The sequence below is a fragment of the Heptranchias perlo genome, chromosome 11 (genome assembly GCF_035084215.1).
Source record: "Heptranchias perlo isolate sHepPer1 chromosome 11, sHepPer1.hap1, whole genome shotgun sequence".
NCBI lineage: Eukaryota > Metazoa > Chordata > Chondrichthyes > Hexanchiformes > Hexanchidae > Heptranchias > Heptranchias perlo.
The window spans coordinates 5,762,878-5,783,212 of record NC_090335.1 but is presented as its reverse complement, the minus strand read 5'-3'; positions in this window follow the sequence as shown (position 1 = coordinate 5,783,212).

Genomic DNA, 20,335 nt, shown 5'->3' with positions numbered 1-20,335 from the left:
GGATGTTGGAGTAAAGAGTAAGGAAGTCTTACTATAATTGTACAGGGCTTTGGTGAGACCTCACCTGGAGTACTGTGTACAGTTTTGGTCTCCTTATCTGAGGCAGGGTATACTTGCCTTAGAGACAGTGCAACAAAGGTTCACTAGATTAATTCCTGGGATGAGAGGGTTGTCCTATGAGGAGATATTGGGTAGAATGGGTCTATACTCTCTGGAGTTTAGAAGAATGAGAAGCAATCTCATTGAAACATAAGATTCTGAGAGGGCTTGACAGGGTATATGCTGAGAGATTGTTTCCCCTGCTGGAGAGTCTAGAACTAGGGGGCACAGTCACAGGATAAGGGGTTGACCATTTAAGACTGAGATGAAGAGGAATTTCTTCACACAGAGCCTTGTGAATCTTTAGAATTCTCTACCCCAGAAGGCTGTAGATACTGAGTCATTGAATACGTTCAAGGCTGAGATAGATTTTTGGACTCTAGGGGAATCAAAGGCATATGGAGATCAGGCAGGAAAGTAGAGTTGAGGTCGAAGATCAGCCATGATCTTACTGAATGGCGCAGCAGGTTCGAGGGGCCATATGGCCTATCCTGCTCCTATTTCTTATGTTCTAGGACCTGGATACAGACTAATTCTGTTAACTGCTTTGTTCAGATAATTAGGTAACTTTCATGATTGGCATATACAGGATGAGACATCTTAAATGTCTGCATCTGAACAATCAAAATACACAGAAATATATTTTGTGTATCCTTCCCCCATAAGATAGATAGAATGGACAACAGTTAACACCATAGAATGGATACAAATGTCTGGAACAATGGGCATCCTGGGGGGGGGGGGGGGGAAGTGGTGGAGATGTCTGGGACAGACAACATCATGGGACTAATGTCGATAAGCTACCAGAAGCAAATATGCTTCAGAAAGATATATGAATTGGAACACTGTCCCACTAAAGTTAGAAGCAGTTTCTCGGGACAGATGGAGGTCCACACACCCTACGAAACAGGCCTGATCAACTTGAAACTTCCTAGAGACAACAGGTTGTACCATCCTTGTTTATTTGATATAACTGTATTAGAATGTCGTTATATAATACTTGTTGTTTGATATAACCGCATTAGAACATTGTTCTTGTGTCTAAAATAAAGCTTGCGTGTTCGGTCACACTCAGGCCCAAATCATTATTAAGAAGGATTAACAACCCTTGGTAGCATTAATAATAGCATATTTTCAACAGTGCCCTTCGGTGACATAATCTGAAAACACATCATGCTGACGACACCCAGCTCTACCTCACCCCCTCCTATATGTCACGCTGCGTGTCCGACATCGGATGAGCAGAAATTTCCTGTTCTTCCAGTGCCTGTTCTCTCAGTAAAACTAACTGTTCTCAGAAAATTAACTCTTACATACAAGTGATGCTCAAACCATTTGACCAAGCTGTTCCAATGCAACTATGACATCTCTACCCAACAATGTGGAAAATTGCCCAGCTATGCTCTATCCATAAAAACCGGGATAAATCAAACTTGGCTAACTACTGCCCTACCAGCCTCCACCCAATCATCAAAGTGATGGAAGGAATCCTCAATAGTGCCAATTAACTGCCTCCGTTCACCAATGACCTGCTCATTAATGTTCATTTCTGGGCTTTTCCAGAACCACAAAATGGTCTTGATCCAGATACGGACATGAGCTGAATATCAGAAGAGATGAGAGTAGCTGCCCTCACATCAAAGCAGCATTTGACAGTGTATGGCACCAAGGGTCCCCAGAAAAAGTGAGGTAAATGAGGGTGAAGGGGAAAACTCTGCATTGGTTGGACGGTCATGCTTGACACATAGGAAGATGGCCATTGGCTGATGAAGGCCATTCACTGTACCCACAGGACATCACTGCAGTTCTTCAGGGTAGTGTCCTCAGTCACATCTTCAGCTGCTTTATTAATGACTTTCCCTCCATCACAAGATCAGAGGTTGTTAACTGGCGATTCCAGTGTTCAGCTCCATTCACAACTCCTTTGAGACTGGAGCAGCCTATGCCAGCCTACAAGAAAGACATGGACAACATTAAGGTTTGGGCAGACAAATGACAGGTAATGACCATCTCCAACAAGAGAAAGCCCAACAACCTCCCATTGCTGATTCCTCCATCATCAACATTTTGGGGGTCACCATTGAGCAGAAGCAGGACCAGCAATGTCAACAATGTAGCTACAAGAGCAAGGCAGTCTGGATACTCTATGACAAGTGGCTCATAGAAACATAGAAAATAGGAGCAAGAGTAGGCCATTCAGCCCTTCGAGCCTGCTCCGCCATTCAATATGATCATGGCTGATTCTCTATCTCAGTACCATATTCCCGCTCTCTCCCTATATCCCCTTGATGCCTTTTGTGTCTAGAAATCTATCTAGCTCCTTCTTAAATATATTCAGTGACTTGGCCTCCACAGCTTTCTGTGGTAGAGAATTCCACAGGTTCACCACCCTCTGAGTGAAGAAATTTCTCCTCATCTCAATCCTAAATGTCCTACCCTGTATCCTGAGACTGTGACCCCTCGTTCTGGACCCCCCAGCCAGGGGAAACATCCTCCTTGCATCCAGTCTGTCTAGCCCTGCCAGAATTTTATATGTTTCAATGAGATCCCCTCTCATTCTTCTAAACTCGAGTGAATACAGGCCGAGATGACCCAATCTTTCCTCAAACAACAGTCCTGCCTTCCCAGAAATCAGTCTGGTGAACCTTCACTGTACTCCCTCTATGGCAAGTATATCCTTTCTTAGGTAAGGATAGGCTCACCACCTGACCCCTCAAAGCCTCTCCACCATCTACAAGGCTCAAGTCACCAGTGTGATGGAATACTTACCATTCACCTGGATAATGCAGCTACAACAACACTCGAAGCTCGACACCATCCAGGACAGGACGGTTCCCTTGATCGGTGTCCCTGGACTCAATATCCATCCCCTCTACCGCTGGCGCACTGTGGCTGCAGTATGTACGATCTCCAGGGTGCACTGCAGCAACTCACCAAAGACACGTGGACAGCGTCTCCCTCTCCTCTACCACCTAGAAGGACAAGAGCAGCTATGTTGTGGGAGCACCACCACCTCCAAGTCACACACCATCCTGACTTGGACACATATATCGCTGTTCCTTCATCATCGCTGGGTCAGAATTCTGGAACTACCTGATATCATTCCGGGAGCATCTTCACCACACGGACTGTGTCACCTACTCGGAGCAACCAGGGATGGGCAATAAATGGCAGCAACACCCACATGCCTTTTCCCTCTCAGTGCCATAACAGACCTTCTTCCAGCTCCTCTTACTGGCCCTCTCCTCCTTATCCTCCCCTGCCCTTGCCTGCTAGGTAATTCCTCCTCCCCTCACTCCTCACAGCCGGTGAGCCATCATAAGGCGCCATTGCCGCTCTCTCTGCCCAATCGCACCAGCACGCGCCGCCGCCGCCCCCGCCCCCCGCCAAAAAAAAACCGTTTAAAGGACCGATAGGCGCATGCGCATAACATTTGCGAGCCGGTAAATCAAGATGCGTTTAAAATTTAACAGCGGTCCTGCAAAGGCGCATGCGCGTATAATCCTCCCACCCCCCCCCCACATTGGGCGCGTGGATTCCAAAGTGCCGCCGCTCCAGTTCAAAACCAACGGGCGGAGCGCGCGGGCTGTGGGCGGAGCCTCTCACCTGGTTGGTTGGGCGGGCAGAGGGAGACAGTTGGGGGCGGTTCTGGGGGCATTGTGCCTTGGAACTGAGTGGGAAGATCCACCATTAATGTCGTTGCTTTGAAAATCTGTGGGGAGTCCCAGGGTGAGGGAGGTGCTGAGAGTGAGGCTGTAAGCAATTGGATTGGGGTAGTTTGGGATTGGGGGGCCCTGAGGGGGATGGGGTGAGGGCACTGTGGCCTTGGAACTGAGGTGGGGGGGGGGGGCGGGGAAACCCACCATTAATGTTGTCGCTGTGGAAATCTGAGGGGAGATCCAGGGTGAGGGAGGTGGTGAATGTGCGGTTGTAAGCAATGGGTTTGGGGTAGTTTGGGATTGTGATTGGGGTAGTTTGGCGTTGGGGTAGATTGGGGTTGGGGTAGATTGGGGTTGGGGTAGATTGGCATTGGGCTTGAGGTAGTTTGGCATTGGCATTGGGGTTGGGGTAGTTTGGGATTATGATTGGGGTAGTTTGGGATTGTGATTGGGGTAGTTTGGGTAGGGTTGGATTGGGATAGTTAGGGATTGTGATTGCGGTAGTTTGGGATTGTGATTGGGGTAGTTTGGGTAGGGTTGGATTGGGATAGTTAGGGATTGTGATTGCGGTAGTTTGAGATTGTGTTGGATTGGGGTGGGATTGGGTTGGGATTGGGTTGGGGTGGGATGGTTTGGGATTGGGTTGGGGTAATTTGTGATTGGAGTGCGATGGTTTGGGATTGTGGTGGGGTGGGATGGTTTGGGATTGGGGTGGGCTGGTTTGGGATTGGGTTGGGATGGTTTGGGGTAGTTTGTGATGGGATGGATGCACTGTGGCCTTGGAACTGAGGAAGTTGGGCGGTGGGGGGAGACCCACCATTAATGCTGTTGCCATGGAAATCTGAGGGAAGAACCAGGGTGAGGAAAATGCTGAGTGTGGGACTGCAATTAGGTTGCGTAGCTTGGGATAGGGTTGGAATAGTTTGGGATGGGGTTGGGGTAGATTGGGTTGGGCTGGGGTGGTTTGGGATGGGGTTGGGGTAGGATGGTTTGGGATTGGGTTGGGTGGAATGGGTTGGGGTGGTTTGGGATTGGATTGGTTTGGGTTGGATGGTTTGGGGTTGGGGTGGGATGGTTTGGGATTGGGTTGGAATGGGATGGTTTGGGATTGGGTTGGAATGGGATGGTTTGGGATTGGGTTGGAATGGGATGGTTTGGGATTGGGTTGGGGTGGGATGGTGTGGATTGGTTTGGGGTGGGCTGGTGTGGGATTGGGTTGGGATGGTGTGGGGTTGGGTTGGGATGGGTTGGGGTTGGGGTGGAGTAGTTTGGGATTGGGGTGGGATGGTTTGGGATTGGGTTGGGGCAGTTTAGGGTGGGATGGGGGCATTGTGGCCTTGAAACCCACCATTAATGCTGTTGCCATGGAAATCTGAGGGAAGATCAAGGGTGAGGGAAATGCTGAGTGTGGGGCTGTAAGCAATTAGGTTGGGGTAGTTTGGGATGGGGTTGGGATAGTTTGGGATGGGGTTGGGGGGGGTTTGCGGTAGATTGGCGTGGGCTGGGATAGTTTTTTTTAATTTGTTCATGGGATGTGGGTGTCGCTGGCAAGGCTGGCATTTATTGCCCATCCCTAATTGCCCTTGAGAAGGTGGTGGTGAGCCGCCTTCTTGAACTGCTGCAGTCCGTGTGGTGAAGGTTCTCCCACAGTGCTGTTAGGTAGGGAGTTCCAGGATTTTGACCCAGCGACGATGAAGGAACGGCGATATATTTCCAAGTCGGGATGGTGTGTGACTTGGAGGGTGGTGTTGTTCCCATGTGCCTGCTGCCCTTGTCCTTCTAGGTGGTAGAGGTCGTGGGTTTGGGAGGTGATGTTGAAGAAGCCTTGACGATGCAGTGCATCCTGTGGATGATACACACTGCAGCCACGGTGCGCCAGTGGTGAAGGGAGTGAATGTTTAGGGTAGTGGATGGGGTACCAATGAAGCGGGCTGCTTTGTCCTGGATGGTGTTGAGCTTCTTGAGTGTTGTTGGAGCTGCACTCATCCAGGCAAGTGGAGAGTATTTCATCACACTCCTGACTGCGCCTTGTAGATGGTGGAAAGGCTTTGGGGAGTCAGGAGGTGAGTCACTCGCCGCAGAATACCCAGCCTCTAACCTGCTCTTGTAGCCACAGTATTTATGTGGCTGTTCCAGTTAAGTTTCTGGTCAATGGTGACCCCCAGGATGTTGATGGTGGGGGATTCGGCGATGGTAATGCCGTTGAATGTCAAGGGGAGGTGGTTAGACTCTCTCTTGTTGGAGATGGTCATTGCCTGGCAATTGTCTGGCGCGAATGTTACTTGCCACTTATGAGCCGAAGCCTGGATGTTGTCCAGGTCTTGCTGCATGTGGGCACAGACTGCTTCATTATCTGAGGGGTTGTGAATGGAACTGAACACTGTGCAATCATCAGCGAACATCCCCATTTCTGACCTTTTGATGTGGGGTAGGTCATTGATGAAGCAGCTGAAGATGGTTGGGCCAAGGACACTGCCTGAGGAATTCCTGCAGCAATGTCCTGGGGCTGAGATGATTGGCCTCCAACAACCACTACCATCTTCCTTTGTGTATGACTCCAGCCACTGGAGAGTTTTCCCCCTGATTCCCATTGACTTCAATTTAATAGGGCTCCTTGGTGCCACTCTTGGTCAAGTGTTGCCTTGATGTCAAGGGCAGTCACTCAACCGAGTGGTCCTGGCGGAACCCAAACTGAGCGTCGATGAGCAGGTTGTTGGTGAGTAAGTGCAGCTTGATAGCACTGTCGACGACACCTTCCATCACTTTGCTGATGATTGAGAGTAGACTGATGGGGTGGTAATTGGCCAGATTGGATTTGTCCTCCTATTTTCTATGTTTCAGTGGACAGGACATACTTGGGCAATTATGCACATTGTCAGGTGGATGCCAGTGTTGTAGCTGTACAGGAACAGTTTGGCTAGAGGCGCAGCTAGTTCTGGAACACAAGTCTTCAGGGCTATAGCCGGGATGTTGTTGGGCCCATAGCCTTTGTTTGGGATGGGGTTGGGGTAATTTGAGATGGAGTTGGGGTAGTTTGGTGGGGTTGGGTTGGGGTAGTTTGAGATGGGGTAGTTTGGGGTTAGGTTCGGGTCGTTTGTGATCAGGTTGGGGTTGTTTGGGTGGGTTGGGTTGGGGTAGATTGGGATGGGGTTAGGGTAGTTTGGGGTTAGGTTCGGGTTGTTGGGATGGGGTTGGGGCAGTTTGGGGGTGTTGGTTGGGGTAGTTTGGGATTGGGTTGGGGTGGGTTCAGGTAGCTTGGGATGGGGTTGGGGTATTTTGGTGTGAGTTGGGATAGTTTGGGGTTGGTTTGGGGTACTTTGGGGAGGGGTGGGTTGGAGTAGTTTGGGGTGGGGTTGGGGTAGTTCGGGGTGGGGTGGGGTTGAGGGCAGAAGCCCAGGCCTTGAATGCAAGTCTAGGAATGAAGGACAGGAGCCAGTCATAGAATCATAGAAAGTTATGGTGCAGAAGGAGGCTATTTGGCCCATCGTGTCCTCGCCAGCCGATAAAGAGCTATCCAGCTTAATCCCACTTTCCAGCTCTTAGTCCGTAGCCCTGTAGGTTACGGCACTTCTAATGCACATCCTAGTACTTTTTAAATGAGTTGAGGGTTTCTGCCTCTACCACCCTTTCAGGCAGTGAGTTCCAGACACCCACCAACCTCTGGGTGTAAATCTCCTCTGTACCCTCTCTAGTGGAATCACATCTTTCCTGTAATGTGGTGACCAGAACTGTAAGCAGTACTCAAGCTGTGGCCTAACTAGTATTTTATACAGTTCTAGCATAACCTCCCTGCTCGTATATTCTTTGCCTTGGCGAATAAAGGAAAGTATTCCATATGCCTTCTTAACCACCTTATCTACTTGTCCTGCTACCTTCAGGGATCTGTGGATATGCACTCCAAGGTCCCTCTGTTCCTCTACACCTCTCAGTATCCTCCCATTTATTGTGTACTCTCTTGCCTTGTTTGCCCTCCCCAAATGCATCACCTCACACTTCTCCGGATTGAATTCCATTTGCCACTTTTCTGCTCATCTGACCAGTCCATTGATATCTTCCTGCAGTCTACAGCTTCCCTCCTCATTATCAACCACGTGACCAATTTTTGTATCATCTGCAAACTTCTTGATATGCCCCCTACATTCAAGTCTAAATCATTGATAGATACCACAAAAAGCAAGGGACCTAGTACTGAGCTCTGCAGAACCCCACTAGAAACAGCCTTCCAGTCACAAAAACACCTATCAACTATTATCCTTTGCTTCCTGCCACTGAGCCAATTTTGGATCCAACTTACCACTTTCCTTTGGATCCCATGGGCTTTTACTTTTTTGACCAAAGCCACTTAGACTACATCAAACACATTACCCTCATCAAACCTCCTTGTTACCTCCTCAAAAAATTCAATCAAGTTAGTCAAACACAACCTTTCCTTAACAAATCCATGCTGACTGTCCTTGATTTATGCTGTCCCTCAGAATTGATTCCGATAATTTGCCCACCACCGAGGTTAGACTGGCCGGCCTGTAATTACTCGGTCTATCCCTTTCCCTCTTTTTAAACAACAGTACAACGTTAGCAGTCCTCCAATGCTCCGGCACCACACCTGTAGCCAGGGAGGATTGGAAAATGATGGTCAGAGCCTCCACTATTTCCTCCCTTGCTTCTCTTAACAGCCTGGGATACATTTCATCCAGGCCTTGCGATTTATCTACTTTCAAAGATGCTAATCCCCTTACTATTTCCTCCCTCATTATGTTTATCCCATCCAATATTTCACACCCCTCCTCCTTAACTACAGTCTCTGCATCGTCCCCCTTTTTTGTGAAGACAGACGCAAAGTATTCACTAAGAACCATACCCACATCTTCTGCCTCCACACACAGGTTACCTTTTTGGTTTCTAATAGACCCTACTCTTTCCTTAGTTATGCTCTTGCTCCTTATGTATTTATAAAACATCTTTAGGTTTTCTTTGATTTTCCTTGCCAGTATTTTTTCATGCCCTCTCTTTGCTTTCCTATTTCCTTTTTAATTTCACCCCTGCACTTTCTATACTCCTCTAGGCTTTCTACAGTATTGAGCTCTCGGTATCTGACATAAGCTTCCCTTTTTTTGCCATATCTTACCCTGTATGCTCCTTGTCATCCAGGGGGCTCTAGATGGTGAGGTGGGAGTGACTGCCCTTGACATCAAGGCAGCATTTGACCGAGTGTGGCACCAAGGAGCCCTAGTAAAATTGAAGTCAATGGGAATCAGGGGGAAAACTCTCCAGTGGCTGGAGTCATACCTAGCACAAAGCAAGATGGTAGTGGTTTTTGGAGGCCAATCATCTCAGCCCCAGAACATTGCTGCAGGAGTTCCTCAGGGCAGTGTCCTTGGCCCAACCATCTTTAGCTGCTTCATCAGTGACCTTCCCTCCCTCAAAAGGTCAGAAATGGGGATGTTCGCTGATGATTGCACAGTGTTCAGTGCCAATCGCAACCCCTCAGATAACGAAGCAGTCCGTGCCCGCATGCAGCAAGACCTGGACAACATCCGGGCTTGGGCTGATGTGGCAAGTAACATTCGCGCCAGACAAGTGCCAGGCAATGACCATCTCCAACAAGAGAGAGTCTAACCACCTCCCCTTGACATTCAACGGCATTACCATCACCGAATCCCCCACCATCAACATCCTGGGGGTCACCATTGACCAGAAACTTAACTGGACCAGCCACATAAATACTGTGGCTACAAGAGCAGGTCAGAGGCTGGGTATTCTGCGGCGAGTGACTCACCTCCTTTCCACCATCGACAAGGCACAAGTCAGGAATGTGATGGAATACTCTCCACTTATCTGGATGAGTGCAGCTCCAACAACATTCAAGAAGCTCGACACCATCCAGGACAAATTAGCCCGCTGGATTGGCACCCCAACCACCACCCTAAATGTCACTCCCTTCACCATCGGCGCACCGTGGCTGCAGTGTGTACCATCTACAGGATGCACTGCGGCAACTCACCTAGGCTTCTTCGACAGCACCTCCCAAACCCGTGACCTCTAACACCTAGAAGGACAAGTGCAGCAGGCACATGGGAACACCACCACCCGCACGTTCCACTCCAAGACACACTCCATCCCGACTTGAAAATATATCGCCGTTCCTTCATCGTCACTGGGTCAAAATCCTGGAACTCCCTTCCTAACAGGACTGTGGGAGAACTTTCATCACACGGACTGCAGCGTTTCAAGAAGGCTGCTCATCACCACCTTCTCAAGGGCAATTAGGGATGGGCAATAAATGCCATCCTTGCCAGCGATGCCCACATCCCATGAACGAATAAAAAAAAGATTTGGCATCCCCGCCCTTTTTCTTTGTTGGAGCATGTTTGTTCTGAACGCTCGCTATCTCTCCCTTGAATGCCTCCCACTGCTCTGACACTGATTTAACTTCAAGTAGCTGTTTCCAGTCAATTTTTGCCAAATCACTTCTCAGATTAGTAAAATTGGCCTTTCCCCAATTGAGAACTTTTATTCCTGTTCTATCTTTGTCCTTTTCTATAACTATGCTAAATCTAAATGAATTATGATCTCTGTTAGCAAAATACTCTCCCACTGATACTCCTTCTACCTGCCCAGCTTCATTCCCTAAAACTAAGTCCAGAACTGCCCTCCCTCTTGTTGAATTTGCTTTCGTACTGGCTAAAAAAAGTTCTCCTGAATGCAATTTAAGAATTCTGTGTCCTCTACACTGATTTTTACACCGATTCTATCCCAGTTAATATTAGGGTAGTTGAAATCCCCTACTATTACTGCCCTATTGTTTTTGCACGTCTCAGAAATGTACTTACATATTTGCTCATCTATCTCCCTCTGACTGTTCGGGGGTCTGTAGTACAAACCAGCAGTGTGACTGCCCCTTTTTTGTTCTTTAGCTCAACCCATATGGCCACATTTGATGATGCTTCTAACATATCATCCCTCCTCACAGCTGTAATTGTTTCTTTAATCACCCCCTCCTTTTTTATCCCCTGTCTATCTTGTCTGAAAACCCTGTAACCAAGAACGTTGAGCTGCCATTCCTGCCCCTCTTTAAGCCATGATTCAGTAATAGCAATGATATCGTACTTCCACGTGTCTATCTGTGCCCTCAGCTCATCTGCCTTATTCACTAGACTCCTTGCATTGAACTATGTACCATTAAGCACTGCCAAACTCTTTTGTTGTCCATTTTCTAACCTTTGTTTCTTCTGCCTTCCAAACTCACTTACTAATTTTTGTCTTTTATTTCCAGCTCTGCTTCTCTCCCTTTTGAATCTACACTCAGGTTCCCATCCTCCTGCCAAGCTTGTTTAAAACCTCTCCAATAGCACTAGCAAACCTTCCCGCGAGGATATTGGTCCCGGCCCTGTTGAGGTGCAACCTGTCCGGCTTGACAAGGTCTCACCTCTCAGTCCCAATGCTCCAGGATTCTAAAGCCCTCCCTCCTGCACCACCTCTCCAGCCACGCATTCATCTGCTCTATCCTCCTATTTCTATATTCACTAGCATGTGGCACTGGGAGTAATCCGGAGATTACTACCTTTAAGGTCCTACTTATTAATTTCTTTCCTAGCTCCTTAAAATCTGCCTGTAGGACCTCCTCCCTCTTTCTACCTATGTCGTTGGTACCAATATGGACCATGACCTCTGGCTGTTCATCCTCCCCCTTCAGAATGTTCTGCAGCCGGTCAGTGACATCCTTGACCCTGGCACCAGGGAGGCAACATACCATCCTGGAATCACATCTGCGGCCGCAGAAATGCCTGTCTGTTCCCGTAACTACTGAATCCCCTATCACCATTGCTATCCTGAGCTTCCTCCTCCCCCACTGTATAGCTGAGCCACCCATGGTGCTGTGGACTTGGCTCTGGCGCACTCCCCAGAGGAACTCTCTCCCTCACCAATATTCAGAACTGAATACTGGTTAGGGAGTGAGATGTACTCAGGGGACTCCTGAACTACCTGCCTAGTCCTCCTTGTCTGCCCGAAGGTCACCCAGTCCCTCTCTGCCTGCACTCTCTTAAGCTGCAGGGTGATCACCTCCTGAAACGTGCTACCCACGTAGCTCTCAGCTTCGTGGATGCATGGTAGTGACGCCAGCTGCTGCTCAAGCTCCGAAACCAGGAGCTCGAGCTCCTCCTGTTGATGACACTTCCTGCACCTGTGGCCATCCAGGCCACAGGAAGCATCCTGGACATGGCACAGGATGTACATTCGAGGGGACTGAGGTGTCCTGCCATGCCTCTATTTATTAGACTAACTCAACTTAATAGAATATACTTAAGACTTAAAACAAACTCTCACCAGCTACTCACCAATCAGCTCCTTCCCTTGTGTTTTTGTTTTGTATCCCTCTCGCCGCTGCTGCTCCTCTATCCCTGCTCTGGGCTCTCTGCTCTCGCGCTGCTCTGGGGCCTCCCCACAGCTGCTCCTCTATCCCCACTCTGGGCTCTCTGCTCCCGTGCTGGCCTGGGACCTCTCACTGCCGCCGCCGGGGGAAGCATTCAGGAGCACAGTACAGGCACTGTCTAGGATGGCGGGTGGGTTTTGGAGGGAGCAGGTTACGAGTTTCCTTGTGAGATCTAACTTTACTCCTATGCAAATAAAGGCCTGGCAGCCAGCATCATGGGTGTTCATGGATTAGGAGATTATTGGAGAGATGTTTATGGGTAAGTGTATGGTCTTTTCCCTCCAAATTATTTAATATTTTTATGTATTATGTTAAAAGGGTATATGGTGGAGTGGGTGGTAAACCAACATGGCCGCTGAAAGGCATTTGACATTTTCTTTCAGCAACTGCCTGTAATCTTCAGCCAGATATGTGAATATGGATTTTTCTCCAGAATAAAGATGCCAAGACAGCAGTAATTTTAAACAAACCTAGCTGCAGATTTTTTCAAAACATATGGACTTAGCTTTTCATCTTCATGTTCAAGTATAAAAATTTTCAGATGAAGATCAACAAATGTGTTCTGCAGTGCCACCTGGTGGCTGGGGTATAGAATTACAGAGTCACAGACTGCCAGACGAATGGAAAACTATTAAAACAGGGCAGGTGCCACCAGATGTGGACATAATTTATATGGAAAACCCATAGACACTGTTAACATAGGATATTTGCATGGAAAGATGACAGGGCATACCTACAAATTAATAGTCAATCTCCCATGATGGGGAGTCAAGGCCGAGGGCACTTTTTGGGAGAGCAAGTGGAAGGGGAAGGGGGGGTGGGTAGAAGAAGAAAGGAGAAGAAATAAGAGAGGAGCAGAGGAGAAGAAGGGCAGAAGAGAGATAAGGTTAAGAGAAGAGGTGAGAGATGATAGAGGGAAGAGGATGGGAAAGATAGGAGAAGGGTAGAGGAAGGGGGAAAGGAAAGAGCTGGAGAGAGGAGAGGGTAGGGAGAGAAGAGATGAGGAAAGGGGGAGGAGGAGAGGAGGAGCGGACTAGTGAATATGAGTTAAGGCAAGGGGAAGGGGCAGTGGAAGCAGGGAGGGGGGGCGAGGGCATGAGGGAAGAGGCAAAGTTAGGGGAGGTGAAAGTGCCAAGAGGAAGTTTGCCTCAGCAGGGGTGGGAGCTGGCTAAAGCCAATTTTGCCCTCGGGAGGGATGCCGGTGGGTGATTTCAGCTTGAGGAGAGGGGGGTATCTACCAGATGGTAGAGGTCTCTGTTGAAGGTTGATGTTTCTGCTCCAGAGGCGGGAATCCCTTGTCGCAGTTGCCTGGATTCCACTTTGGCTGCTGCAGGCAAGGTTTGGGAGATGTTCGGGGGAATTGAGGCAGTCAGGACAGTAGGTGCACAGAGAAAATTTCTGGGGAGATGATAGAGTACCTCTGTATGCTGCACTGTAATTAATGGGTTCAATTGTTTTCTATAGAGGTTAACAGATAGTTAGCGGGGACTGAGTGGAATCGAATTGAGGAGTTTGGATTGTTTCTTTATAGAACTAGTCTATAGAACTGGGGGACATAGTCTCAAGTTATGGGGTCGGCCATTTAGGACTGAGATGAGGAGGAATTTCTTCACTCAGAGGCTCGTGAATATTTGGAATTCTCTACCCCAGAGGGCTGTGGATGTTCAGTTGTTGGGTATATTCATGGCTGAGACGGATATATTTTTGGACTTTAAGAGAATCAAGGGATATGGGGATCGGGCGAGAAAGTGGAGTTGAGGTTGAAGATCAGCCATGATCTTACTGAATGGCGGAGCCGGCTCGAGGGGCCGTATGGCCCACTCCTGCTCCTGTTTCTTATGTTTATGTTCCTTGTTAGTCGATCTGCCACGGCATTGCACAAGGGAGTAAAGACCAAGTGCTGTATTCTGGTCCAGCGGAATTAGAAGATAGGGAGATAAATGGACTAAGGAGAGAGAAGGGAGAGTGAGGAATGGGGGAGAGGGCAAAAAGGGGGAGCGTGGAGAAGAGGGGATCAGGGAGAGGACAGAGATGGAGAGAGCAATGAGAGGGGGTGGGGGAACAAGGGCAGGGAAACTACCTGAACAGGGGAAGAGATGGAAAGCTGGTAGCAGTGGTGGGGGGTGGTGGGGTTGGGCGTATAACACAGGTATACAGAGGGCAGTAAAACATCTCACAGGCTGGGGTTGTGGTCAAAGAAATCAGTCAGCATACAAAACATCAAAGGCCTTTAAGGTGTGTCCACATTAGGAAAGGAAAAATGGTCAGTGAGAGAGTTACATCTGGAGGGGGGAGAAATTGACTTTTTAATATACTTGGTATCTTCCCTTGCACTGAAAAAAATTCAATCTGGAGGAGAGAGATTTCCATAGACAGCTCTGCAGAGACGCCTGGTGGCCAAAGCTTGCAACTGCATGCAGCTTAACTGCAGGATTTTCTAATATTGATTAGTGACAATTTGCATTCATATGTTGCCTTTAATATAGAGAAACATCTAAGTGCTTCATAGAAGCCTAATCAGACAAAAATGGTTGCCCAGCTAAAGAAGGAGGCATTCGGAGGGGTGACCAAAAGCTTGGTCAAAGATCTTAAAGGAGGACAGAGAGGTGGAGAGGTTAACGGAAGGCCAAAGTGGCTGAAGGCACGGTCGCCAATGGTGGAGCAAAGATGAGAAGGAACAAGCCCATGAAGGGATTTAAACACAAGGATAAGAATTCTTGAATTGAAGGCTTTGGGGGATCGGGAACCAATGTAGGTCAGCAAGGACAAGGGTGATGGGTGAGCAGGACAGGATATGGGCAGCAGAGTTTTGGATGAGCTGAAGTTTATAGAGGGTGGAGGTGGGAGGCCGGCCAGGTAGCATTGGAATAGTCGAGATATGAGGTGACAAAGGCATGGATGAAGGTTTAAGCAGCAGATGGGCTGAGATAGAGGTAGAGGCGGTCAATGGTATAGAGGCGGGAAAAAGGCAGTCTTTGTGATGGAGTTCAGCTCAACACGAGGTCGAACAGGAGTTGCGAACAGTCCAGTTCAGCCTGAGGGATGGGGAAGGAATCAGAGCCAAGTGTATGAAGATTGTGGTAAAGGTGAAGAAGATGACTTTGGTCTTTCCAGTGTTTAACTAGAGGAAAATTGTGACTCATCCAAGACTGAATGTCGGACAAGCAGTCTGATAACAAAGAGGCAGTGGAAGGGTTCGAGCGAGATGGTGGAGGTAGAGTTAGGTGTCATCAATGTATATGTAGAAGCTGACCCTCTGTCTTTGAGTGATGTCGCTAAAAGGCAGCATGTAGATGAGGAAGAGAAGGGGACCAAGGATAAATTCTTGAGGGACACCAGCGGTAATGTTGCGGAGATGGGAAGAGAAGCTATTGTCGGAGATGTTCTGGCTTTGATTGGATAGATAAGGGTGGAGCCAACCGAGGAGTATCTAATTGAGCTGGACAATGGAGGAGAGGCATTGGAAGAGGATGGTGTGGTCGACAATATTAAAGACTGCAGAGAGGTCATGGAGAACAAGGTGGGAAAGCGCACCATGATCACAGTCACAGAAGGCGTCAAATGTGATTTTGTGATTTTGATTTGGGCCGTCTTTGTGCTGTGGTGGAGCGGAAACCTGATTGGAGAGATTCAAACATGTAGTTGCGGGAGAAATGGGCACGGAATTGGGAGATAACAACACATTTCAAGGACTTTGGAGAGGAACGGGAGATTGGAGATGGGTGGTAGTTCTGCAAGGACAGAGGGGTCGAGGGTAGGTTTTTTGAGAGAAGAGTGATGGTAATTTGAAATGCAGGGGGACATTACTGATGTGAGAGAACCATTTACAATATCAGCTAGCATGGGTGCCATGGTTGGAAGTTGGGTGGTCAACAGTTTAGTGGGGATGGGGTCAAGGGAGCAAGAGTTGGGTCACATGGACAAGATGAGTGTTGTAAACAATTTTACAACACCAAGTTATAGTCCAGCAATTTTATTTTAAATTCACAAGCTTTCGGAGGCTACCTCCTTCCTCAGGTGAACGATGTGGAAATGAAGTCCTCGAAATGAAGTCGCATTTATAATTCACAGAACGGATGAACGGACACCGCGCAACAATCGCAAAAGAGGAGGGTTCCCTCCCAGTCGGGGAGCACTTCAGCAGTCAAGGACATTCAGCCACCGACCTTCGGGTAAGCGTACTCCAAGGCGGCCTTCGAGACACACGACAACGCAAAATCGTCGAGCAGAAATTGATAGCCAAGTTCCGCACCCATGAGGACGGCCTCAACCGGGATCTTGGGTTCATGTCACGCTACACGTTACCCCACCAGCGAACAAATGTTATCTGTTCTTAATATAACGGGTCAGTTGCTGTCTTTTCTATGTTTCTACCTCTCTATCTCTGTTTTTTGGGGTTTTTTTCTTGTTTTTTTTTGTTTGTTGTTTTTTTTTGGTGATTTGTATATTCTGAGACCTGGCAGGTAACACCTGTCTGTCTGCACACTGATTGCCTTGGCAACGGGCAGTTGAAAAAACTGTCTGTTATCACCAAGCATTGTTCTGTGAATTATAAATGCGACTTCATTTCGAGGACTTCATTTCCACATCGTTCACCTGAGGAAGGAGGTAGCCTCCGAAAGCTTGTGAATTTAAAATAAAATTGCTGGACTATAACTTGGTGTTGTAAAATTGTTTACAATTGTCAACCCCAGTCCATCACCGGCATCTCCACATCAGGACAAGATGAGCTCAGAGAAGACATGAAGGGGAATAGAAGAGAAACTAGAGAAAGATGCGGGTTCAGGGCTGGGGCGGGAGAGGTTTGGCTGGTAGACAAGGGGAGGGGGGGAAGCAGCTGAACGGATGGTCTCAATCTTAGTGACAAAGAAGTCCACGAACTCCTTGCATGTTGGAGATAAGGGTCGAGGGCGCAGGAGGGAGGGTTTTAAGGAGATGGTTGGTAGTGGAGAAAAGAAACCGAGAGGTAGCTTTTCTCTCCAGGAAACCTCAGGGTGGGGAGAGGAGGAGAGAGAATGGAGAGGTTGCCTCAGCTGCGTTGGGGGACGTTTAAATGTGAATTTTGCCTTGAAGCGGGGGTGGGCAGTTTTCAGCAGTGGGCAGGAGGGTTGGCAGCAACTGTTTTCTGCCTTAGCGGGGGAGATGTTCTAGTTTTATCTTTCTCATGGGGTGGGATACCTGGGGTTGAATTATAGACCGGAATCTAATCGAGAGGTTCAGGAAGGTTATAATAGCTAATGATGTGTACCAGGACTGCATCAGCAGGCTGAAATATCATTGACTGGTTCAGATGGTTTATAATGGACACAAAGGAGTCAGTTTCAGGCTGGAATATAATCAAGGGGTTTGGGTGCTTTACATTTAGAATAATAGTACCCTGAATAATCTAGGCAGGAGTTAAGAAGTTAGGATGGTTTTATAAAGAATAATAGGTCACCCAAGAGTGAGTTACAGTCTGGATCAATGGGTTCAATTGGATTATATTGAGATTATTAATAGCCAGGATTGAGTTACAGCTTGAATCCAATGTAATCGTTAAGATGGTTTATATATAGAAACTAATGGATACACTGGAGTGTGCTGCAAGCTGGAATCTAATTACAAGTTGTTTCGGTTTTACCCTCAAAATTGGCAAGAGTTCAACCAGGCAGCCATGACACCTGGTCCTTCACATATATCTTCCAAATCAAAAGACGATGATGTAGGCAACTAAGCAGTCCAGCTACTGATCCATGCTGCAACATTGAGTGGCTGAATCCAGTTGTCAAGTGACTGTCCTCACCACAGATGGTGCAGGCATAATTCACAGGGTCAGGTGATGAAGCCCATGCACTAGTAACACATGACATCTGGTACGCTTCCTTTTTGCACTCACCTCTCTTCTTTCTCAGCCACTTCGCTTCAGCCTTTTTGGCTCCCTGACATAGCTCAGCCTCCATAGAAACTTCAACAAAAAGAAGCATAGGGGCGGTTACATAGAAAGGAACATAGGAACAGGAGCAGGCCATTCAGCCCCTCGAGCCCGTTTCACCATTCAATTAGATTATGGCTGATCTGTACCTTGACTCCATCTACCCACCTTAGTTCTATATCCCTTGTACCTTTGCCTAACAAAAATCTATCATTGTCAGTTTTGAAATTATCAATTGACCCCCAGTCTCAACAGCTTTTTGGGGGAGAGAGTTCCAGATTTCCACTACCCTTTGTGTGAAGAAGTGCTTCCTGACATCACCCCTGAACGACCTAGCTCTAACTTTCTGGACTCCCCCACCAGAGGAAATAGTTTCTCTTTATCTACGCTATTAAAGCCTTTAATCATCTTAAACACCTCGATCAGATTACCTCTTTATCTTCTATACTCGAGGGACTACAAGCCTAGTCTATGAAACCTGTCCTCATAATTTAACCTTTTTAGCCCCGGTATCATTCTGGTGAATCTGCGCTGCACCCCCTCCAATGTCAATATAGCCTCCTTGAGGTGCGGTGCCCACAACTGATCGCAGTACTCTAATTACAGGGGCATGGTCCATATACGCAGCCCACTGAGCGTTGTTGGCCTATGTGTTGTGTTGTATAATTACTGCAGGCCCTTGCCAAGTCCTCACACATTTTGAGTATTTGTTCTGAGGATGTGGGCGACACTGGCAAGGTCGCATTTGTTGCTGAGTAGATCGGAGAGGGAGCCGTATTCGCTCAGCGACGTATGTTGGAGCCTTGGCTGGTTTGAGTGGAGCTGAGAGTGGGCTGCCCACTATGACGGTGCTCCCCCTCTCCGCCAATCCCCCCCCCCGCCACCCCAAGATTTACTGCAGCTGCCATATTGCATGTGGTGTAAGCTCCAAGGACCATGTGCAGGCCTGACTGAAACTCTGAGGCGGGTCGTGAGTGGACGTCTTAAAGCAAATTTTCGGCAGATGCCTGGGACCTCAGCTGTGGGAAGAATATGGGTTGGGGGCAGCAGGAGCAGCTCAAAGAGATGCAAGAAGTTGGGCCAGGTAACTTGTCACAATTCATCAAGTCAATATACTGAATCACCCTGTTCACAGTTGGTTGGAGGAAATTTCGCGACTGAAATTGCGTCAATGTGGCAAATTTCTGGTGATGGGTCAGAAAACGGGGTAGGATTCAGACACCTGGGGCCCGATGTTAGCAGGGCTGCGGGTTCTCGGCGGGTGGGCTATCGGGCGCGTGGGTAACGCGCCCGGTGAAATTAGTGGGTTTCCCACGCGATCGCAGCAGGCAAACCACTAATTGGATCCACTTACCTGCTCCTCCGGGTTCCCCGCTGCTGATCTGTGCGTCGGACGGGCTGCGCATGCGCAGTAAGATCTGTCAGCTGGAGGAGCTCTATTTAAAGGGGTAGTCCTCCACTGACAGATGCTGCAACCAATAGCAAAGATGACTGCATGGAGCAGCCCAGGGGGAAGGCTGCTCCCAGTTTAATGATGCCTCACCCCAGGTATCAATACATGGGGTGAGGAGGAGGGGGAGGACAGAGATCTCCCACCCGGCGGGCGGGAGGAAGTGGCCCGCCTCTGCCACCAGGAAGGCCTGGCTCGAGGTGGCAGAGGGGGTCACCTGTGACACCAACATATCGCCCACCTGCACACAGTGCAGGAGGCGCTCCAATGACCTCAGTAGGTCAGCCACAGTGAGTACACGTAGTCTTTCCCCTACACTCCATCTGCCACAGCACTGCCCCCACCCCACATCTCCTTCGGCACTGCCAACACTACTCTGTCACATCACCCCTCATACCCACGCAAACCTCATCCTCATCTTACCTGCACCTACTCACCTCGCCAGTACTCATCCCGCCACTACCACTCAACCCAATCCTCATACAATCTCATGGCTCTATCCCATACTCACCCTCTCGTGCATCTCTCTCACGGCCAGCCTCACTCAACCTGCCACAACCTGTGCTGCAGCCACAGGGCATGCATCACATATGTGCAGTAGGCAGCGTAAGGCAAACGTGTCGTGAGCATGAAGGGGATGCACAAGTGTGTTTGAGGGTTTGTCATGGGTATTACGTATATTGAATTTCAGAACAACTCACAGCACACATTATATTGGCATCACTACTGCCATGTCTTCGCAAATCCTGTCTGGTTTGTGCAATAATGCCCGCTCCTGGGTATCA